Below are 21,141 nucleotides of genomic sequence, written 5' to 3' on the forward strand. Positions count from 1 at the left end.
GAGTGGAGTTTTCCAGAGGCTACATGACATGTAATATCACAACAGATTGAATGCAGAAGCAGATACGAGAATCCAGCTGTCTTCTATTAAGCCATACAGTAAAGAGATTTGCAAAAATGTAAAACAATGCCACTCTTCTCACTATATTTTGTTTTGGAAAATATAGTTATTTTTCATAAAAATGTTACTTTTGTTAAATGTAACTGGCTTATTATTTTAAAATTAATATATTTAAGCTTTCTCAGTTTTAATTTCTAATACAGCAAGTATCAGTTGGTATAACCCACATACGCCAAAGCTTTTTAGGGTCTGCAGTGATTTTTAAGAATGTAAAGGAAGTCCTGAGACCAGAAAGTTTGAGAATCGCTCCCCTAGAGAAATCCTCACATGTGTGTACTGGGAGACACTACAAGAGTGTTCACCAAAGCCTGTTTGAAACAGCAAGAAACAGAAACAAGAAAATAAGATGAATAAATTGAGACATATTTATACAATGGAATATTATAATTAAATAAATGAACTCCAGCTACATGTATCAACATGGATAAAACTCAGGAAACCTAATACTGATTCAAAAAAGTCATGAAAGAATATGTTTATATAAAGTTGAACATTCAAAATTATACAATATATGGATGCAGTAATATGTTGTAAAACCATACAAAAAAGCAAGGCATGAAAAATGACACTGGTTACCTCAGGGAGGGGAAGGAGATGTGACTGGGGAGGGCTACATGGCGGGTTTTGTCATTCAGAAATGATTTGTTTTTGAAGCTGGGTGATGGGTACAGGTACATAGGTATTTGTTTTATAATTTATTCAAACTGTACAGATATGTATATTATAAAATTTATAATGTATTATCATGAAAAATAAATAAAATTTGAAAAGCAGGAATAATTGGATAGAGTGCTGGTGGGAGGGTAGATTGTTACAGGACCCTCCCTGAGGTCAGAGGGAATAAAACACTGCCCCCTATCCTGCTAAAGTGGAGCTAGGTGTGTAGGCAATTTCCTTGTGAAACATGGCTGTGAATGGGAACAGAGCCCAGAGAGCTAAGGTGATGGTAGGAGGAGGGGCAAAGAATGATTTTTCTAAGATGGGAGATGCTAGACCATGCTTGTTTGCTGCTGGGAAAGACCCAGAGACCATAGAGAGGGACCGGACGGGAACACAGAAGAGAAAGGGAATAATGGAAGGGAAAGGAGGGGCTGGGGTCTGGGGCACTGGGCCTCAGAGAGAAGGAGAGGTCCTCAGGCCCTTCATTGTAACAGGAAGGAATGAAACAAAAGATGAACACAGATACTGGGAGGTTTAGGGATTCAGTGGTGGGAAGATGAAGGTCCTGGAACAATTCTCCCATGTCTGATGGCTTTTATTTTGTCACTGAAGCATGAGATAAGATCATTTTTCTGTAGAGAGAAGAGAAATATTAGTCAGTCTTTCTTAATAGCATGGTTGATAGAAATTTTTTACTATTGATAGTTTAGAAAAGTTTCAGCTTTACAATAATGTACATTTTTAGGACTATTGTCAAATTTGGGAAAACCTGTTTAGTTTCTTTCATATATGAGCTGTAAGATGTCAGGGCATTTCAATTTTCTTATAGAGTGAAGAATACACATCTTCAGTATTCTTTGATTTTTCGCTGATTGTTAAGCAGGGCCTTGCAAGAGACAAATGAGGGACCCTGAAGCTTCACTGACCTCTCTGTAAATCTGTCTTTGGCCTCTTTGAACTACTTTCTCCTCCAGGAAGCATTCTCTGATTTTCCCTGGCCGAGGTTCTCCCACAGGGTTTTATTCCTGTCACTCACAGGACTTTTCTCACTCTCTCTGAGGTAGCCAGGTCATCCTCCTTCGCTAGATAGAGGGAGCTCCAGAGTGTAAGGAGTCAGGACACACTTACCTTGGTTCAGCAGTCTTCCATCAGTCTGTGAGTGAGTCTTCACTGGAGCAGTGTGGCATGGTGGTCAGACATGTAGGCCTTGGAGGCAGGCAGACTGGAATTTGATTTTTTGCACCTTGGGTGTACAGAAAGAACAGGGTTCATCCTAATCCTTGGTTCATGACATACTCTCATCATTGGTCCAGGCTGGGGCTTCACTCCTAGCTCCTCTGTGTGACCCTGGGTAAGTTACTCATTGCTCTAAGTCTGTTTCCCCATCTGTAAACAGGGGATGATAATAATACCTACTACATCAGAGTTGTGAGGATTCAATAACATAATCCATGAAACGCATGCACAGTCCCCAGTACCTAATGTTTAATAAATGGTAGCCCTCCACATGATTGGGAGTATACTGTAGGTGGAGGATACAGTATTGCATAACAAAGGCCCAGTCCCTGCCTTCCTGAGCTCACAGCCTATTGGGTACCACACAGCCCAGTGCCAGCCCTGATATATCCGAGACTTGTGAGTGGTTGTTGAATCAAAATTACTTCATACTGTGCCTCTATTTCTTTTATTTTTTACTGTCACCCCAGTTCACCATCACTGTCACCACCTTTCAGATGTCTCCCATTTCTCTTATTTTGCTCTCTCGTCTTTCTGTTTACATCTCTCTGGTGGTTTCTCTTTCCTCTCTCTCCTATTCTCTCTCAATCTCTCCCTTTCTTGCTCTTGCTCTCACTCTCTCTCCACTGCCTCTGTTGGGGGTTGCCTTGTCTCCATCCTGTCCCCATCTAACTTATGGTTCTCCTCTTGGTCTGTGTCTCCATCCTCACATATATAATACCATATTACCCTACCTCATCTGTTTCTGAATTTGTGTTCCAAAATTTCTGTCTTTTCTGTTTCTCTTTCAATTTCCTTTGGCTCCTTGGCCTCTTTTCTGTCCACCCCTCTGTCTCCATCACTCTGTACCTATTTATCTTATCTCTGGCTGTCTCCCAGTTCTCATCTTTCTATTATGTTGCTGCATTCATCTGTCTCTGTTCCCCACCTATCTTTCTCTATTTCTATCCTCACCTTTCTGTTCCAGTCTCTGTCTTCACCCCAGCCTCACACCCCCTCACAACTAACATTTACATTCTCTTTGTTTCTCTCTCACACACATACCCCTATGTTGGTCTTCTTGCCCTTGTTTCCCTCTTTGAGTCTCTCCTCATCTATCACCCCTTTTCTACCTCTGTTACCATCTCTCTTGCTGGGTGGCTCTCCTCATGTGCCTGCCTCTTGTTTCCATCTTTCTGTCCCTATGTGTGTTTCATCTGTTTGCTGTCTCGTCCCCAGATCCCTGTCTGTCTCTATCTCTCTGTCACTGACAGAGTAGTCAAGAGTATGGCCTCTGGTGTTAGACTGTTTGGATTCCAATCCTAGTTGTGCTGCTGACTTGCTGTGCCTCAGTGTCCTCATCTGTAAAACAGGGCTGATAACAGTACCTGCTGCAGTGTTACCAAGAGCATTAAATGAACTAACACATGTACAGCTTGTAGAACCATGCCTCAAATATAACAAATGCTCAAAAATATTAGCTCCTAAAAATAAATAACAAGGACCTACTATAGCACAGGGAATTGTATTCAATATCTTGTAATAACCTATAATGGAAAAGAATATGAAAAAGACTATATATACCTATATATTTACATATATATATATATAATTGAATCACTTTGCTGTACACCTGAAACATTGTAAATCAACTATACTTCAATTAAAAAAATATTAGCTTCTATATCATCAACCTCTTCCTCCTCCTCCTCAACACCAACTCCATTTCTATCTTTGTCTATCTAATCCCAGTCACTCTCTTTATCTACCTGGCTGTTATCATCTCTGTGTCTCTCTCTATCCACATGGCTGTTATCATCTCTGTGTCTCTATCCTCATGTTTTATGTAACTGCCTTTCTGACCCCAATCTCTGTGTCTCTGTCCCCATCTCTCTCTCTCCCTACATTCCAGCCTCATTTCTGTCAGTCCCTCTTTTTCTACCCTGCCCATTCCATCTGTCTGTACATCTCTCTGTCCCCAACCTTCTTTGCTTCTTTATCACCATTTCTGACTATCTGTTCCTACCATTCAGGACCTATTTCTTGGTCTCTGTCTCTTTATCTCCTTGTTCTCATTTCTCTATCCCCCTGTTCCCATATCTATCTTTGTTTATCTATTTCTTTATAAAAATCTTATTCTGTTTCTTTCTCCTCATCTCCCTGTGTCTTCTTCTGGCCTCTCTGGACAATTTAGATTGGAATTGGTCTGGTAGATAATGTGGAGCTATAAAAGGGTTTAGGAGGAAGCAGTAGGCCTGGCAAGAGGCAAGTGGCAGGGTGTGGAATTTCATGGCTCTGCCAAATCCTCCTGAAAGACGTGGCCTCTGAGGTCAAGGTTAGCATAAACCCCCTCAACTCAGCCTCTTCAAGAAAGACAAAGAATGCTGCAGTTATTGGGAGGACCAGGAAGGGGTATTTTTCTGAGTGAAATTCCATCCGGAAGCTGGAATCCAGAGCATTTCCTGTTGTAATGTTTCTTCCAGACTTGGAGAGTCTGAACTTGCCACGTAGCATGTGCACTGCATGCATATATTTCTACAGTAAAACACAGAGATGCATACATAATCCCCCACCCTCAGAGATGAAGACATGTGCAGAGACATAAAGATACACATAGAATCAAGAACCCTCACAGTTGCAGACACTCCAAGACATGGAAAAGCACACAGAATGAATTACTAGCTGGCAGAGATGCTGATGTACACAGGGACATTGAGAGAACCATGGAAATACCCCCATCACAGCTCACGGACCCATGCAAACAGATACAGAAAAATAACTACACAGAAAAATTGTTCTTTTTCAGCCTGACATTTTCATATAAACAGAAACACACCAGAGCATCATGTATAAAAACACACCTTTATAGAAGTGTGCACATTCATACATAATCACAAATATCCAAAGCAACAGAGAATCACATATAGCCATTGATTTGCTGAAAGTGTAGAGGTAGCCAAACTTCCTCTGGCCCCCAAATGACAGACATGCTGCTCCTCTTGTGCCCCCCCTCTCTGTGAAGGCACCACCAAGTACTCAAGCCAGAAACCTGACTGCTAGGAACTATACAGAAATAATTGGAAAGATCTAGGTAAAGTTTTTTTCCTAGAAAAATATAAAATGATAAAAATGGCATAGGAAGTAGAGAACTTGAATAGACCACTAGGCATTAATGAAACTGAAATGGTAGGTAAGGACATCCCTTCCCCCCAAATCCAGGCCCAGATGGATTTACAGGTGTAGTGTGCGGGACTCTCAGGAGTTACTTCTCTTCTTATATAAGTTATTCCAGAAAATAGAAAAGGAGAGAAAGCTGCCTAGCTCATTTTATTTGTCTAGTAAAATCCTGAAGTCTTGATTTTAAAAACAGATAAGGACAATTAAAGAAAATTATAGGCTCATTTCACTTATGAATATAGATGCATAAATCTTAAATAAAATATTAGCTAATGGAATCCAACAGTATTTTAAAAATACATCACAATCAAATGGAGTTAATTCCAAGAATGCAAGGAGAATGCATTCAAACTCAGAAAAATCTATCAATGTAATTTACCACATGAATAGACTAAGGGAGAATAATCGTATGAGTATCTCAATTAATGTAGAAAAAGTATGTTACATGCCTACTTACGATGAAAACTCTTTAAAAAATACGAATAGAAGGCAAATTTCTTACCTTGGTGAAGGTTACATACAAAAATTATACAGCATATTTTGCAGTAAATGGAGAAACTTAAGATGCATCTCCTTGAAGATTAAGAACAAGACTAGATACTTACTCTCACCAACTACTGTTTAACATAGAACTGGAAGTCTTGTTTAATACTATAAAGGGAGAAAAAGAAATGAGACGTGTAAGGACTGGAAGAGAAGAGATAAAACCAACAGATTCAGCTGACATACTATTAGAATTAAGAAGAGTTCAGCAAGGTTGCCAGGTACAAAATCAACTTATAAAAATCAAAAACATTTATATACATTAGCAATAAACAACTAGAAAAAATAAGATACCTAAAATTAATCACTAGACCAAAGTATAAACTTTTCTAAATGTCAGGACAACTGAAAAGAAAGGAGAAAAAAAACCACATTCACAGAAAGATAGACAAGATGAAAAGGCAGAGGGCTATGCACCAGATGGAGGAACAAGATAAAACCTCAGAAAAACAACTAAATGAAGTGGAGGTAGGAAACCTTCCAGAAAAAGAATTCAGAATAATGATAGTGAAGATGATCAAGGAACTCGGAAAAAGAACAGAGGCAAAGATCGAGAAGATGCAAGAAATGTTTAACAAAGACCTAGAAGAATTAAAGAACAAACACCTAGAAGAATTAAAGAACAAACAGAGATGAACAATACAATAACTGAAATGAAAAATACACTAGAAGGAATCAATAGCAGAATAACTGAGGCAGAAGAATGCATAAGTGACCTGGAAGACAGAATGGTGGAATTCACTGCTGTGGAACAGAATAAAGAAAAAAGAATGAAAAGAAATGAAGACAGCCTAAGAGACCTCTGGGACAACATTAAACGCAACAACATTCGCATTATAGGGGTCCTCAGAAGGAGAAGAGAGAGAGAAAGGACCCGAGAAAATATTTGAAGGGATTACAGTCGAAAACTTCCCTAACATGGGAAAGGAAAGAGCCACCCAAGTCCAGGACGCACAGAGAGTCCCATACAGGATAAACCCAAGGAGAAACACGCCAAGACACAGAGTAATCAAATTGGCAAAAATCAAAGACAAAGAAAAATTATTGAAAGCAGCAAGGGAAAAGTACATACAAGGAAACTCCCATACATACAAGGGAAAATAACATACAAGGAAACTCCCATAAGGTTAACAGCTGATTTCTCAGCAGAAACTCTACAAGCCAGAAGGGAGTGGCATGATATACTTAAAGTGATGAAAGGGAAGAACATACAACCAAGATTACTCTACCCGGCAAGGATCTCATTTAGATTTGATGGAGAAATCAAAAGCTTTACACAGACAAGCAAAAGCTAAGAGAATTCAGCACCACCAAACCAGCTCTACAACAAATGCTAAAGGAACTTCTCTAAGTGGGAAACACAAGAGAAGAAAAGGACCTACAAAAACAAACCCAAAACAATTAAGAAAATGGTCATAGGAACATACATATCGATAATTACCTTAAACGAGAATGGATTAAATGCTCCAACCAAAAGACACAGGCTTGCTGAATGGATACAAAAACAAGACCCATATATATGCTGTCTACACGAGACCCACTTTAGACCTAGGGACACATACAGACTGAAAGTGAGGGGATGGAAAAAGATATTCCATGCAAATGGAAATCAAAAGAAAGCTGGAGTAGCTATACTCATATCAGATAAAATCGACTTTAAAATAAAGAATGTTACAAGAGACAAGGAAGGACACTACATAATGATCCAGGGATCAATCCAAGAAGAAGATATAACAATTATAAATATATATGCACCCAACATAGGAGCACCTCAATACATAAGGCAATTGCTAACAGCTCTAAAAGAGGAAATCGACAGTAACACAATAATAGTGGGGGACTTTAACACCTCACTTACACCAATGGACAGATCATCCAAAGTGAAAATAAATAAGGAAACAGAAGCTTTAAATGACACAATAGACCAGATAGATTTAATTGATATATATAGGACATTCCATCCAAAAACAGCAGATTACACTTTCTTTTCAAGTGCACACGGAACATTCTCCAGGATAGATCACATCTTGGGTCACAAATCAAGCCACAGTAAATATAAGAAAATTGAAATCATATCAAGCATCTTTTCTGACCACAACGCTATGAGATTAGAAATCAATCAGAGGGAAAAAAAAACGTAAAAAACACAAACACATGGAGGCTAAACACTACGTTACTAAATAACCAAGAGATCACTGAAGAAATCAAAGAGGAAATCAAAAAATAGCTAGAGACAAATTACAATGAAAACATGACGATCCAACACCTATGGGATGCAGCAAAAGCAGTTCTAAGAGGGAAGTTTATAACAATACAAGCCTACCTCAGGAAACAAGAAAAATCTCAAATAAACAACCTAACCTTACAGCTAAAGGAACTAGAGAAAGAAGAACAAACAAAACCCAAAGTTAGTAGAAGGAAAGAAATCATAAAGAACAGAGTAGAAATAACTGAAACAGAAACAAAGAAAACAATAGCAAAGATCAATAAAACTAAAAGCTGGTTCTTTGAGAAGATAAACAAAACTGATACACCATTAGCCAGACTCATCAAGAAAAAAAGGGAGAGGACTCAAATCAATAAAATTAGAAATGAAAAAGAAGTTACAACAGACACCGCAGAAATACAAAGCATCCTAAGAGACTACTACAAGCAACTCTATGCCAATAAAATGGACAACCTGGAAGAAATGGAGAAATTCTTAGAAAGGTATAACCTTCCAAGACTGAACCAGGAAGAAATAGAAAATATGAACACACCAATCACAAGTAATGAAATTGAAACTGTGATTAACAATCTTCCAACAAACAAAAGTCTAGGACCAGACGGCTTCACAGGTGAATTCTATCAAACATTTAGAGAAGAGCTAACACCCCTCCTTCTCAAACTCTTCCAAAAAAACTGCAGAGGAAGGAACACTCCCAAACTCATTCTACGAGGCCACCATCACCCTGATACCAAAACCAGACAAAGACACTACAAAAAAAGAAAATTACAGACCAATATCACTGATGAATATAGATGCAAAAATCCTCCACAAAATACTAGCAAACAGAATCCAACAACACATTAAAAGGATCATACACCATGATCAAGTGGGATTTATCCCAGGGATGCAAGGATTCTTCAATATATGCAAATCAATCTATGTGATACACCATATTAAGAAATCGAAGAATAAAAACCATATGATCATCTCAATAGATGCAGAAAAAGCTTTTGACAAAATTCAACACTCATTTATGGTAAAAACTCTCCAGAAAGTGAGCATAGAGGGAACCTACCTCAAAATAATAAAGGCCGTATATGACAAACCCACAGCAAACATCATTCTCAATGGTGAAAAACTGAAAGCATTTCCTCTAAGATCAGGAATGAGACAAGGATGTCCACTCTCACCACTATTATTCAACATAGTTTTGGAAGTCCTAGTCATGGCAATCAGAGAAGAAAAATAAATAAAAGGAATACAAATTGGAAAAGAAGAAGTAAAACTGTCACTGTTTGCAGATGACATGATAGTATACATAGAGGATCATAAAGATGCCACCAGAAAACTACTAGAGTTAATCAATGAATTTGGTAAAGTTGTAGGATACAAAATTAATGCACAGAAATCTTTTGCATTACTATACACTAATGATGAAAAATCTGAAAGAGAAATTAAGGAAACACTCCCATTTACCATTGCAACAAAAAGAATAAAATACCTAGGAATAAACCTACCTAGGGAGACAAAAGACCTGTATGCAGAAAACTATAAGACACTGATGAAAGAAATTAAAGATGATACCAACAGATGGAGAGATATACCATGTTCTTGGATTGGAAGAATTAATACTGTGAAAATGACTATACTACCCAAAGCAATCTACAGATTCAATGCAATCCCTATCAAATTACCAATGGCAGTTTTTACAGAACTAGAACAAAAAATCTTAAAATTTGTATGGAGGCACAAAAGATCCCGAATAGCCAAAGCAGTCTGTTTTTTTTTTTAATTTATGTATTTTATTTATTTTATTTTTGGCTGCATTGGGTCTTTGTTGCTGCGCGCGGGCTTTTCTGTAGTTGCAGCAAGTGGGGGTTACTCTTCCTTGCGGTGCACAGGGTTCTCATTGTGGTGGTGTATCTTGTTGTGGAGCACGGGCTCTAGGTGCGTGGGCTTCAGTAGTTGCAGCACGCGGGCTCAGTAGTTGTGGCTCGTGGCTCCAGGGCACAGGCTCGGTAGTTGTGGTGCACGGGCTTAGTTGCTCTGCGGCATGTGGGATCTTCCCGGACCAGGGCTTGAACCTGTGTCCCCTGCATTGGCAGGTGGATTCTTAACCACTGCGCCACCAGGGAAGCCCTAGCCAAAGCAGTCTTGAGGGAAAAAAACGGAGCAGGAGGTATCAGACTCCCTGACTTCAGACTATACTACAAAGCTACAGTAATCAAGACAATATGGTACTGGCACAAAAACAGAAATATAGATCAATGGAACAGGATAGAAAGCCCAAAGATAAACCCACGCACCTATGGTCAACTAATCTATGACAAAGGAGGCAAGGATATACAATGTTGAAAAGACAGTCTCTTCAATAAGTGGTGCTGGGAAAACTGGACAGCTACATGTAAAAGAATGAAATTAGAACACTCCCTAACATCATACACAAAAATAAACTCAAAATGGATTAGAGACCTAAATGTAAGACTGGACACTATAAAACTCTTAGAGGAAAACATAAGAAGAACACTCTTTGACATAAATCACAGCACGATCTTTTTTGATCCACCTCCTAGAGTAATGGAAATAAAAACAAAAATAAACAAATGGGACCTATGAAACTTAAAAGCTTTTGCAAAGCAAAGGACACTACAAACAAGACGAAAAGACAACCCTCAGAATGGGAGAAAATATTTGCAAACGAATCAACTGACAAAGGATTAATCTCCAAGATTTACAAGCAGCTCATGCAGCTCAATATTAAAAAAACAAACAACCTAATCCAAAACTGGGCAGAAGACCTAAATAGACATTTCTCCAAAGAACACATACAGATGGCCAAGAATCACATGAAAAGCTGCTCAACATCACTAATTATTAGAGAAATGCAAATCAAAACTACCATGAGGTATCACCTCACACCAGTTAGAATGGGCATCATCAGAAAATCTACAAACAACAAATGCTGGAGAGGGTGTGGAGAAAAGGGAACCCTCTTGCACTGCTGTGGGAATGTAAATTGATATAGCCAGTATGGAGAACAGTATGGAGGTTCCTTAAAAAACTAAAAATAGAATTACCATATGACCCAGAAATCCCACTACTAGGCATATACCCAGAGAAAACCGTAATTCAAAAAGACACATGCACCCCAATGTTCATTGCAGCACTATTTACAATAGCCAGGTCATGGAAGCAACCTAAATGCCCATTGACATACGAATGGATAAAGAAGATGTGGTACATATATACAAGGGAATATTACTCAGCCATAAAAAGGAACGAAATTGGGTCATTTGTAGAGACGTGGATGGATCTAGAGACTGTCATACAGAGTGAAGTAAGTCAGAAAGAGAAAAACAAATATCATATATTAACACATATGTGTGGAACGTAGAAAAATGGTACAGATGAACCGGTTTGCAGGGCAGAAATAGAGACACAGATGTAGAGAACAAACATATGGACACCAAGGGGGGAACGTGCCGGGGGTGTGGTGTTGTTGTGATGAATAGGGAGATGGGGATTGACATATATACACTAGTATGTATAAAATGGATAACTAATAAGAACCTGCTGTATAAAAAAAAATAAATAAAATTCATAAATTCAAAAAATAAAACAAAAAAAAATTGAGTGTTAACTGATAAAAAAATCAAACAAAATAGACTACATAGTAACATGATTTTAATATATAAAAATATAGTTAAAAAAGAAAATGAAACTTAAAATAATGTGACAATATTAACACCAAACATCTTTTGTATCAATAAATATAAATGGTCTCAGCTCATCTATTTAAAGAAAAACATTTTTTATTGGATCCCTGAGCAAAACCCAACTACTGTATTCAAGAGTCAACTAAAACAAATAGATTCAGAGAGGTTAAAAATACAAGAAGGGCAAAGGTGTACCAGTCAAATGCAAATAAAGAAAGCAGAGGTTGTAATCTTAATTATCAGCCAAGTTAGAAAGTCAGAATGAAAGGCATTAATTGACTGTCAATGTCATGAAAAGGAAAGACTAAGGAACTGTCCACAGGTTGGAGGAGATATGATGACTAAATGCAATGTGGGATTCTGGTTTGGAGCCTGGAACAGAAAAAGGATATTAGTGGAAAAACTGGTGAAATCTGAATAAAGTCAGGAGTTTAGTTAATAGCAATGTACTAATGCTAATCTCTTAGTTTTCACAGATGTAGTCATATAAGATATTAACATGAGGGGCAACTAGATGAAGGGTTCTATAAAACTAAAATTATTCTGAAATAAAAAGCTTATTACAAAAAAGCATTGAGACAAAAAAGGCCACAATTCACAATGAAAATATAAAGTTATGAGTATTTTTGTATCAAATAACATAGCAACTTTCACAAAGCTGAAATATTAAGAGATACAAGGAGAAATCGATAATAGATTGAAACACACTAAAAACAGGAGAAATTTAACTCTCCTTTCTCATTCCAGGACAGATCAAATGAACACCAACAGCAACAAAAACCCAGTAAGAATACAGAAAACCTAAACAACAAAATCAATATTAGGCCAAGAAGAAAATCTCAATAAATTCCAAAATGTAGAACTAATACTGACAATGTTTTCTGATCACAACTGGATAAAAGTAGAAATCAATGTAAAAAAGATCTTCCATCTGAATATATAAAAACTCTCTGTCAAACAATTCTTGGGTCAAAGGGCAAACTCAAACCAAAATTGCTGAATTTCTAGACAATAATAATAATGAAAACATTACATATCAGAATCTATGGGTTCAGATAAAGCAGCAGTCAGAGAAAAGTTCATTGCCTCAAAATACTTATACTAAAAACAAGGGAAAAAATTAAATGAACCCAACTCAGAAAGTTAGTGAAAGAGAAACAGAATAAACTTAAGGGGAACAGAAGGAAAGAATTAACAAAGAGAAAAGTTCAAATAAAGGAGTTAGAAAACAGGTAACAGAACTAATAAATAAATAGATTAACCAATTCTGTGAAAAAGAAATATATAAGCCATTAAATAATAATCAAGAAAAGGAGAAAGCACAAAGACACAAACCAGGAAATGAAAAGTTGGACATAACCATAGTAAGAGGACATTTTAAACATTATAAAGGACTTCCTCATGCAACTCTATGCAAATCGTTTTAAAGACCTTGAAGAAATGGAAAACATCCTAGGAAAATATAATTTACCAAAACTCTAAAAGAGAAAAGTCCATATAGACCAATTTCCATGGAAGAAATAGAAAAAGTTATAAAGAGCTACTTTCCACCAAAAGCACTGGGCCATGATGATTTCACAGGGGAAGTCTGCTAACACTGAAAAGCAGATCATTTGAATGCTATTTTTATTTTCCTGATCCTAGATAAAGAAGGAACACCTTCATATTCTTTTTATGAAGTGAGTATAACATTGATATCAAGATCTAACAAAGATTTCACAAGAAAAAGAAAATGATATAAACCAATCTTCACTTATGAATATCGATGCAAAATCCTAAATAAAATATTAGCAAACAGAATCCATGACTATGTGGAGTTTATTTCCAAGAATGCAAAAATCATTCAATATTAGGAAATCCATTAATACAATCTAACATCTTGTTGAATCTAAGGAGAAAAATCATATCATCATTTTCAGAGATGCCAAAGAACCATTTGACAAAATTCAATACCCATCCTTTACAAAAAATTCTTTATAAAAACTTCTTCCTTAATATAATTATGTCTGCCTATCTATCTATCCATCCATCCATCCATCCCCAAATCCAGCAATCCAGCACTTCACTTAACCAGGAAACACTAGCAGCATTTATATGCTAAACTCACAAGGGTATCTACTCTCTCCACTACAATTTAACATTATATTGGAGGTAGTAAAAGCATTGTGATTAGAAAAGAAAAAGAAATTAGAAATTACAATTGGAATGGAGGAGGTAAAGCTATCATTACTTATAGATAAGACTGTAGAGCCAGAAAACCCAAGCAAACCAATAGAAAACTATTACAAACAAGAGAACTCAGCAAGGTAGCAGTATATAAAATTAATATATAGAAATCATTCAGTTAGAAGATATATGGAAGAGAAGGCTCCATTTATCACAGCAACAAAAAAGATAAAATACTGTCTTAGTCTGTTGGGTCTGCTATAACAGAATACCACAGACTGGTTGGCTTATAAACAACCGAAATTTATTATTCACAGTTCTAGAGGCTGGGAAGTCCAAGATCAAGACACTCAAAGATTTTATGTCTGGGGAGGGCCCACGTCCTGGTTCATAGCCAGCCATCTTCTCACTGTGTTCTCACATGGCAGGAGTGGCAAGGGAGCTCTCTTGGGTCTCTTTTATAAGGGCACTATTCCCAGTCGTGAGGGCTCCAATCTCATGATCTAATCACCTGCCAAAGGTTCTACCTCCAAACACTATCACATTGGGGGTTAGGTTTCAACGTAAAATTCGGGGGGTGCGGGCAGACACAAACATTCAGTCTACAGCAAACACCTAGAAACAAACTTAACAAGAAATGTCTAAATCCTTCAAGAGAAAACATCTGTAACACTATGAAGAAACAAATAGAAAGGCACCCCATTTTCTTAAATAGGAAGACTCAAAATCATAAAGATGTAAAATTAATTTACAAATTTAGTATAAGCTAATTACAAATACCATATTTTTTCTTTTTCTGAAACTAGACAAGCTGAATTAAAGATCAAATGGAAAAATAACAAACAAGCACAGCCAGAATCTCTCTGAAAAGGAAGAACGATGATGGGGGACTACTGCTACAATAATTCTCTATAAAAAACCAAAATGAATATTTAGATATCCAAACTTAGACAGAGTCTATGGTCAGCTGAGAGGCTCTACACGCTGGATCAGGCTCTGTTGATCTCAGCTCTGCCAGCTCATGTGTCTGCACTAAGTTGGTGGCTTGGCTGGAGGTTGGCTGCTACAGGATGCCTTGGCTGGGAGGACCAGGCTCATTTCTATATGTCTCTCACATCCCTCCAGCAGACTAGCCTGGGTATGTTCTCATAGCAGTGGCAGGGGTCCAAGAGAGGAAGCAGAATATGCAAGAGCTTTCTCAGGTCTCTGCTTAAATCAAATTTGCTACTATCCTGTTGGTTGAAGTAAATTATATGGCCAAACTCAGTCAGTATGGGAGGGCACTACCAAAGGGTGTGGAGACACATAAAAAATTGGGGTCATTAATGCAATCTATCACAAAAGTACAAATCAAAATCTAGAATCCATAAAAGAAAACATAGATAAATTTGTTTACATAAAAATAAAGTAAAATTTGCTTGGAAAAAAAATCCATTAGCAAAGTCAAAAGAACAACAAACTGGGAAAAAAATATTGACAACTGATATCATTTACAAAGGTCTAATTTCTCTAATTATATAACAAGCTTGTAGAAATCGAGAAAATAAACAGAGCATATAAATAGACAACTCACAGGAAAAGACAAAAATGACCCTTAAACATATGAAAAGATGCTCAACCTCACTCATCATAAGAGAAATGTCAATTAAAACTACAGTGAGATACTGTTTCTCACCTATCACACTGTCAAAAATCCGAAAGTCTTTAATGATACACTTTCTGAGTGAGGTGGTGGTGAAACACATGAACTCATACATGGGTGGTAAGTGCAAAATGGTACACCTACGGAGGGAAATTTTGGCAATATCTACCAAAGTTACAAATGTGATTCTTAGAATTTATCCTATAGAAATATCTGCATACATATGAAATGTCTATTCATTATGGCACCATTTGTAATACCAAAGGGCTGAAAATACCCTGAACATCCATCAGTAGGGTATTGCAGTCATTAAATAAACTATTACACATCCACATAATGTAACACTTTCTCAGCTTTCAACAGTTTCAAGTCATACTACATGACTTTCTATGTAGTGGAAACTTTCTAATGCTCTGATATGTAAGGACCTGCAGGATATATCACGTGAAAAAAGCAACATGTATAACTGTATGTATAGTATGTTACCTTTTGTGTAAGAAAGAGGGAGATGGAATAGGATATACATTTATACTTGTTTGTATCTGCATGAAGAATAAAAAAATAAATGAATAAAACTGGTAACTGTGGGCAGTGTGTATGGTGGCAACTGGGTAGAATGGACAAAGATGAGTGACTATTCTCAAAGTATAATTTTTATATAGTTTTGCTATTCAAAATGCATGTATATTATCTATTCAAAAAATAAAAATATTCAGAATAGTAACAAAAACTGTAAAGCCACTAGGAATTAAATTAGTAAAAACACACAAAAATTCTAAAGAGAAAACTTTAAACTCTTAATAAAGAGCACAGATAGAAGGTGAACTGAACAAATGAGGAGATATTCCATGATCTTGGATGGGACAAGTTAATATTTTGATGGTGTCAACGCCCCCAAATTAATCTATAAATTCAGTGCAATCCTAATCAAAATTACAGTTGGTTTTTTGAAGAGCTTGATAAAATCTTTTTAAAATTTATGCAGAGATATAGTTAAGACAACCCAAAAGAAGACTAAAGAGGAGGGGACTTGCCCTATCAGATTTAAGATACGTTACAAAATATTAAAAACAAGGTGGTATTAGTACAAGAACAGAAACAGACCTATGTGTGTATGTTTCATAATATATGACAAAGGTGGCATGGTAAATCAATGAAAAAGGAAGGATTGTTTAGTATTTGGTGGTGGGAAATGTGGCTCACTATGTGGAAAAAATAAAATTGCATACTTACCTATCACCACATATGAGCATGGATTCTAAATGGATTAAAACCTAAAGGTGAAAGGTAAAACTATAAAGTTAATAGAAAAAAAATAGAAGAATATCTTTTTTTTTTTACTACTTTTTAAGTAAAACCCCCCAAACCAAAAACCATAAAGCAAAAATGTGATGCATTTGACTACATTAAAATTAACAGTTTCTGTTCAAAGATGGCTATCATGGGCAAAGTTAAAACAGGGGGAGAATCCTGTTGGTTTCAGGGAACTGAAACCAACAGGGGACTAATAGCTAGACTATATAAGGAACTCTAGCAAATCAACAGGAAAGATAGGAACCCTAATAGAAAAAATGGCCCAACTATACAAGCAGGCAATTTACAGAAGTGGCGTTTGACACACATCTAAAGAGATGCTCAAAAATTAATTAGTGGGAATTCCCTGGTGGTCCGGTGGTTAGGACTCTGTGCTTTCACTGCTGAGGGCACAGGTTCAATCCCTGGTCGGGGGGACTAAGATCCCACAAGCCGCGAGACATGGCCAAAAATAAAAATTAATTAATAATCAGAGAAATGTAAACTAAAGCAAGGTAAGATATAGTAATACCTATTAAACCTATTAGACCAGTAAAAACTAGAAAGCTGGAAAATGTCAAGTGTCAGTGAGGATGTAGGGATCCAGGAATCTTTGTACACTGGTGGTAAAACTGGACTGGTGTAGCCATCCCAGAGAACCATTTAGCAGTATTAGTATTCTTAGTCAAACTAAGTATATGCACACTTTATGATACAATCATTCTGTTCCTGGGTATATGTTTCAAAAGAAATTCTCATACAGGCCAATAAGGAGACATGCACAAGGATGTTCATCACAGTATTACTTGTGGTGTCATGGAGCTGGAGGCAATCTTGCTGTCCATTATCGGGGGAATATTCAGGGAAAATGTGGTGAAGGCACACTGGTTAGCATGAGCAGTTAGAAGCAATGGATTAGATGTATACACAGCAATATGGATAGACTTTAAAAACAAAAGGCTGAATGAAAAAAGTAAGAAACAGATTGAGATACCATTTATATAAAACAAAAATGCACAGACACAAAACATTCTCCACAGTGGGACAACCTGGTGTTATGTGCCTCCTGAGGAGTTACAATATGAAGTAAGCGGTATCCTCTATGTACCGTTATTGCTGAAATTATTTAACCTGAATCTAATCATGTGGAAAGAGCAGATGAATACAGATATTCTGTGGGACATTCTACAAGAAACTGGCCTGGACTCTTGAAAAGTATCAGTGTAATATCAAACACACACAAAATCTAGGGGTACTATTTTAGACTAAAAGAGGTTAAAGTGCTACAACAACCAAACGTAATACACAAACCTTAATTAGATACTGGGATCAAAAAATCAGAGCAGGTCTAAGAACATTTTGGGCTCAACTGGAAAATTTGAATATAGGGTATCTTTGATGGTATTATTGAATTAGTAAGTTTTCTTAGGTGTGATAATGGTATTGTGGTTATGCAGGAGAATGTCCTTATTCTAGTAGATGTGTGCTGAAGTTTTTAGGGGTGAGCTGTTATACTGCCTGCAAGATGTATACATATACATATAAAGAGAAGTAGAACAAATTTGGCAAACTATTAAGAGTATATGGGCTTTCATTGTACTATTTTTTCAACTGTTCTGAATTTTGAAAAATGGAAAAATGAAAATTTGGGGGAAATACATGCATGTAAAACAACAATACATGTTTTGCAAGAACACATATAAACAAAAAGATATGCATAAAACACTTTAAAATGCTTGCCTACATGAAGGAAATGAGAGTGGGAAGTAGAGATGAAAGAGAATTTAAAAAACAACAAAAACCTCTCCCTAAGGTAACACTCACTCATTGAATACATGGAAAACAAAGAAAAGCACGATGAAGAAAACTAAATTTATTGATAATTTCATTTTCTCTGTCAGCAGTTCTCAAAATGTGGTACCTGGACTAGCAGCAGCAGCAGCAGCTTCATCATCATCATCATCATCATCATCATCATCTTCTTCTTCATCATCATCATCATCATCATCACCACCACCACCTGGGAACTTGTTAGAAATGCAAATTCCTGGGCTCTACTACAGACTTAACTAAAACACAATTCTGGGTGTGGGGCCCAGCATCTGGTATTTTAACAAGCTCTCTCAAGTGATTCTGCTGCAGCCCAAGTTTGAGAACCACTGATCTAGATTTAGACACCATTAATTTTGTTATAGATCCTCATAGTCTTTCTAAAAAAATATGAAATACTTCAGGCATACAAATAAGTATGAAGAATAATATAGCACACACCCATGTACCTATTACCCAGATAAAATATCAGACAAACAGTCAAAGTCCCCTGTGTATTTCTCTCTCATTTTGTTCCCCAGCGGTAATCACCATTCTGCATTTGGTGTTTAATTCCTTGTTTAAAAAATATTGTTTACATATCTATGTAATTGATAAGCAACATAGTGCATTGTTTTCTAGTTTAAAAAAAACTATATAAATGGTCTCACACATCATGTATCCTTCCACAACTTGCATTTTATCACAGCATTATGTTTCTGAAATTTATCTGGATTGATATACCCAATTCTGTCTGGTTCATTTTTTTCACTGTTGTATATAGTATTCTGTTGTGTGGCTATACCACTATTTATTTATTCTCCTTTTGGTGAACTTTTAGATTGTTCAGATTTTTTTCTCTATTACTAACAGTTCTGCAATGAATATTCTTTTCTTGATTGTTTTCTTTTTATCTTTATTTTGCAATGAATATTCTTGCACATGCCTCCTTGTGCATATGTTTAAGAATTTCCCTAGGACTTAACATATATATATGCACATCTCTAACAGAATTGCTGGGTCCCAGGGCCATCTTTAACTATTCTGATTACTTCTTAATTGTTTTCCAAAGTAGTAATACCAATTTTCATTCCTATCAAAGACTTCATCACAAATTTTTTCCTCATGGTTTGTGCATTTGTGACTTTGTTTAAAAAGTCCTTCCACAGTCCCAGGTCACAAAGATATTCTCCACCCTCTCATGTGGAAAAAAATAGGGATCCAGTTTTATTTTTCTCATTATGGTGAGCCAAATTTCCCAGCGCTATCTACTAAAATGTCCATTTCCCATTGATTTGTGGTGTAGGCCTGTAAACTTACCCATTTAACAAACATTTGCTGAAGCTTGCCTTGTACCAGTCTTGTGCTGGGTCCTGCTGAGGGCACGAAGATATATGGCCCCTAGTCTCAGGGAGTTCACTCTCCTGTGGAGATACAGCCACATAAATGATTACAGTACTAAGTGATAGATGCAACAAGGTGCTCTGAGTTTCTCACTCAGCTGGGAAAGTTCATAGAAGCGACAAGAGTTAGGTCTTAAAGAAAAAGGAAGAATTTGCTAATGCAGGGGGGAAGGTGAAGGTGGCCAGGGCTGGTTTGGGGTCCAGAGGAGTTGTGTTTCTCTAGGGTAAGAGTTTAGAAGCCTTCCATGGATGTAGGGGCAGTGAGTCCTTCGTATGTAAGACGTAGGAGTAGGCAGAGGGAGTCATTTTCTGCCTGGATATACTAGAGGTTGATATCCTTGGGGTAGCGGGGCTCGGCCTCACCCCAAGGTTTAGGCTAGAGAAAGAGGAGTGGCTGGAACTAAACTATCAGGAAGAAGACATTTTCAGACTAATAATTACTCTTTTAAGGGGGAGACCTCATTCTCCAGCTAGGTCAGGAGCTCCCTGAGATGGCTTCTGAAGAAACCCTTACTTGCCCCCACTCCAGAGGTAAATCCATTCCCTCCAGCAGAGGCTGCTCTGGGGCCTGAGGGAGGGAGGGAGGAGGAGGGGAAGAAGGCAAATGGGTGGGAGAGGCTTCCAGTTGTTCGGTTTGTAGGCCTGGCCGTGGATCTGCGCTGCTGCACAAAGAGCTCTGAGCGGCTCCCTCAGGGTTTCTCTGGGACCCCGCAAGCCGGGACGGTTGCTGGGAGCAGCTAACCTAGTCATTTCAGGTGGGTATACTCAGCAAAACATGTGATCCTGGCGGCCATTTTCTCACACCCTGCCCGTCGCCATCTTCCGTTGTAGACAAAGGCACCGACACCCCACCCTTGTCTGATGCGGCCTTGGCGATCACTTGGTCACTAAGATTCGAGAGCACATATTTAGGGCCAGGCAGAGGCCCGCAGACAAGAACTTGGCTTACAAGTAGGTTATATGGCCACACCAGCCAACGAACCGCTGCCGCCGCCCCGCCGCCCCGCCGCCCCGCCGCCCCGCCGCCCCGCCGCCCCGCCGCCCCGCCGCCCCGCCGCCCCGCCGCCCCGCCTCCCCTACTCTGCTATTTCCTTACCTTACGGAGCGGCCGGGAGGCGGGGCCAGCGCGGCCCCGGGGAAGGGACGGGAGGGCGCGAGCCGTCAATCCTAAGCCCCGCCCCCGGGTAC

At 37.9% G+C, this 21,141-nt stretch overlaps 1 long non-coding RNA gene across 3 annotated transcripts; it reads right to left on the reverse strand.

The window, feature by feature from the left end:
• Positions 1-530: 530 nt before the first annotated feature.
• LOC137756212 (uncharacterized) lies at positions 531-21,135 on the reverse strand. 3 transcript variants are annotated; one of them, XR_011072208.1, is made up of 7 exons: positions 21,050-21,135; positions 20,696-20,840; positions 19,871-19,974; positions 18,663-18,768; positions 16,682-16,722; positions 1,909-2,023; positions 531-1,412 (listed from the first exon to the last, which is right to left on the reverse strand). It is a non-coding gene; the product is annotated as an uncharacterized lncRNA (long non-coding RNA). The 3 variants fall into 3 exon arrangements; XR_011072206.1 differs by lacking the exon at positions 21,050-21,135 and having other exon boundaries at positions 532-1,412; positions 20,696-20,952; XR_011072207.1 differs by lacking the exons at positions 16,682-16,722; positions 21,050-21,135 and having other exon boundaries at positions 532-1,412; positions 20,696-20,952.
• Positions 21,136-21,141: the final 6 nt, after the last annotated feature.

The sequence above is a fragment of the Eschrichtius robustus genome, chromosome X, assembly GCF_028021215.1.
Source record: "Eschrichtius robustus isolate mEscRob2 chromosome X, mEscRob2.pri, whole genome shotgun sequence".
NCBI classification, from domain to species: Eukaryota; Metazoa; Chordata; class Mammalia; order Artiodactyla; family Eschrichtiidae; genus Eschrichtius; species Eschrichtius robustus.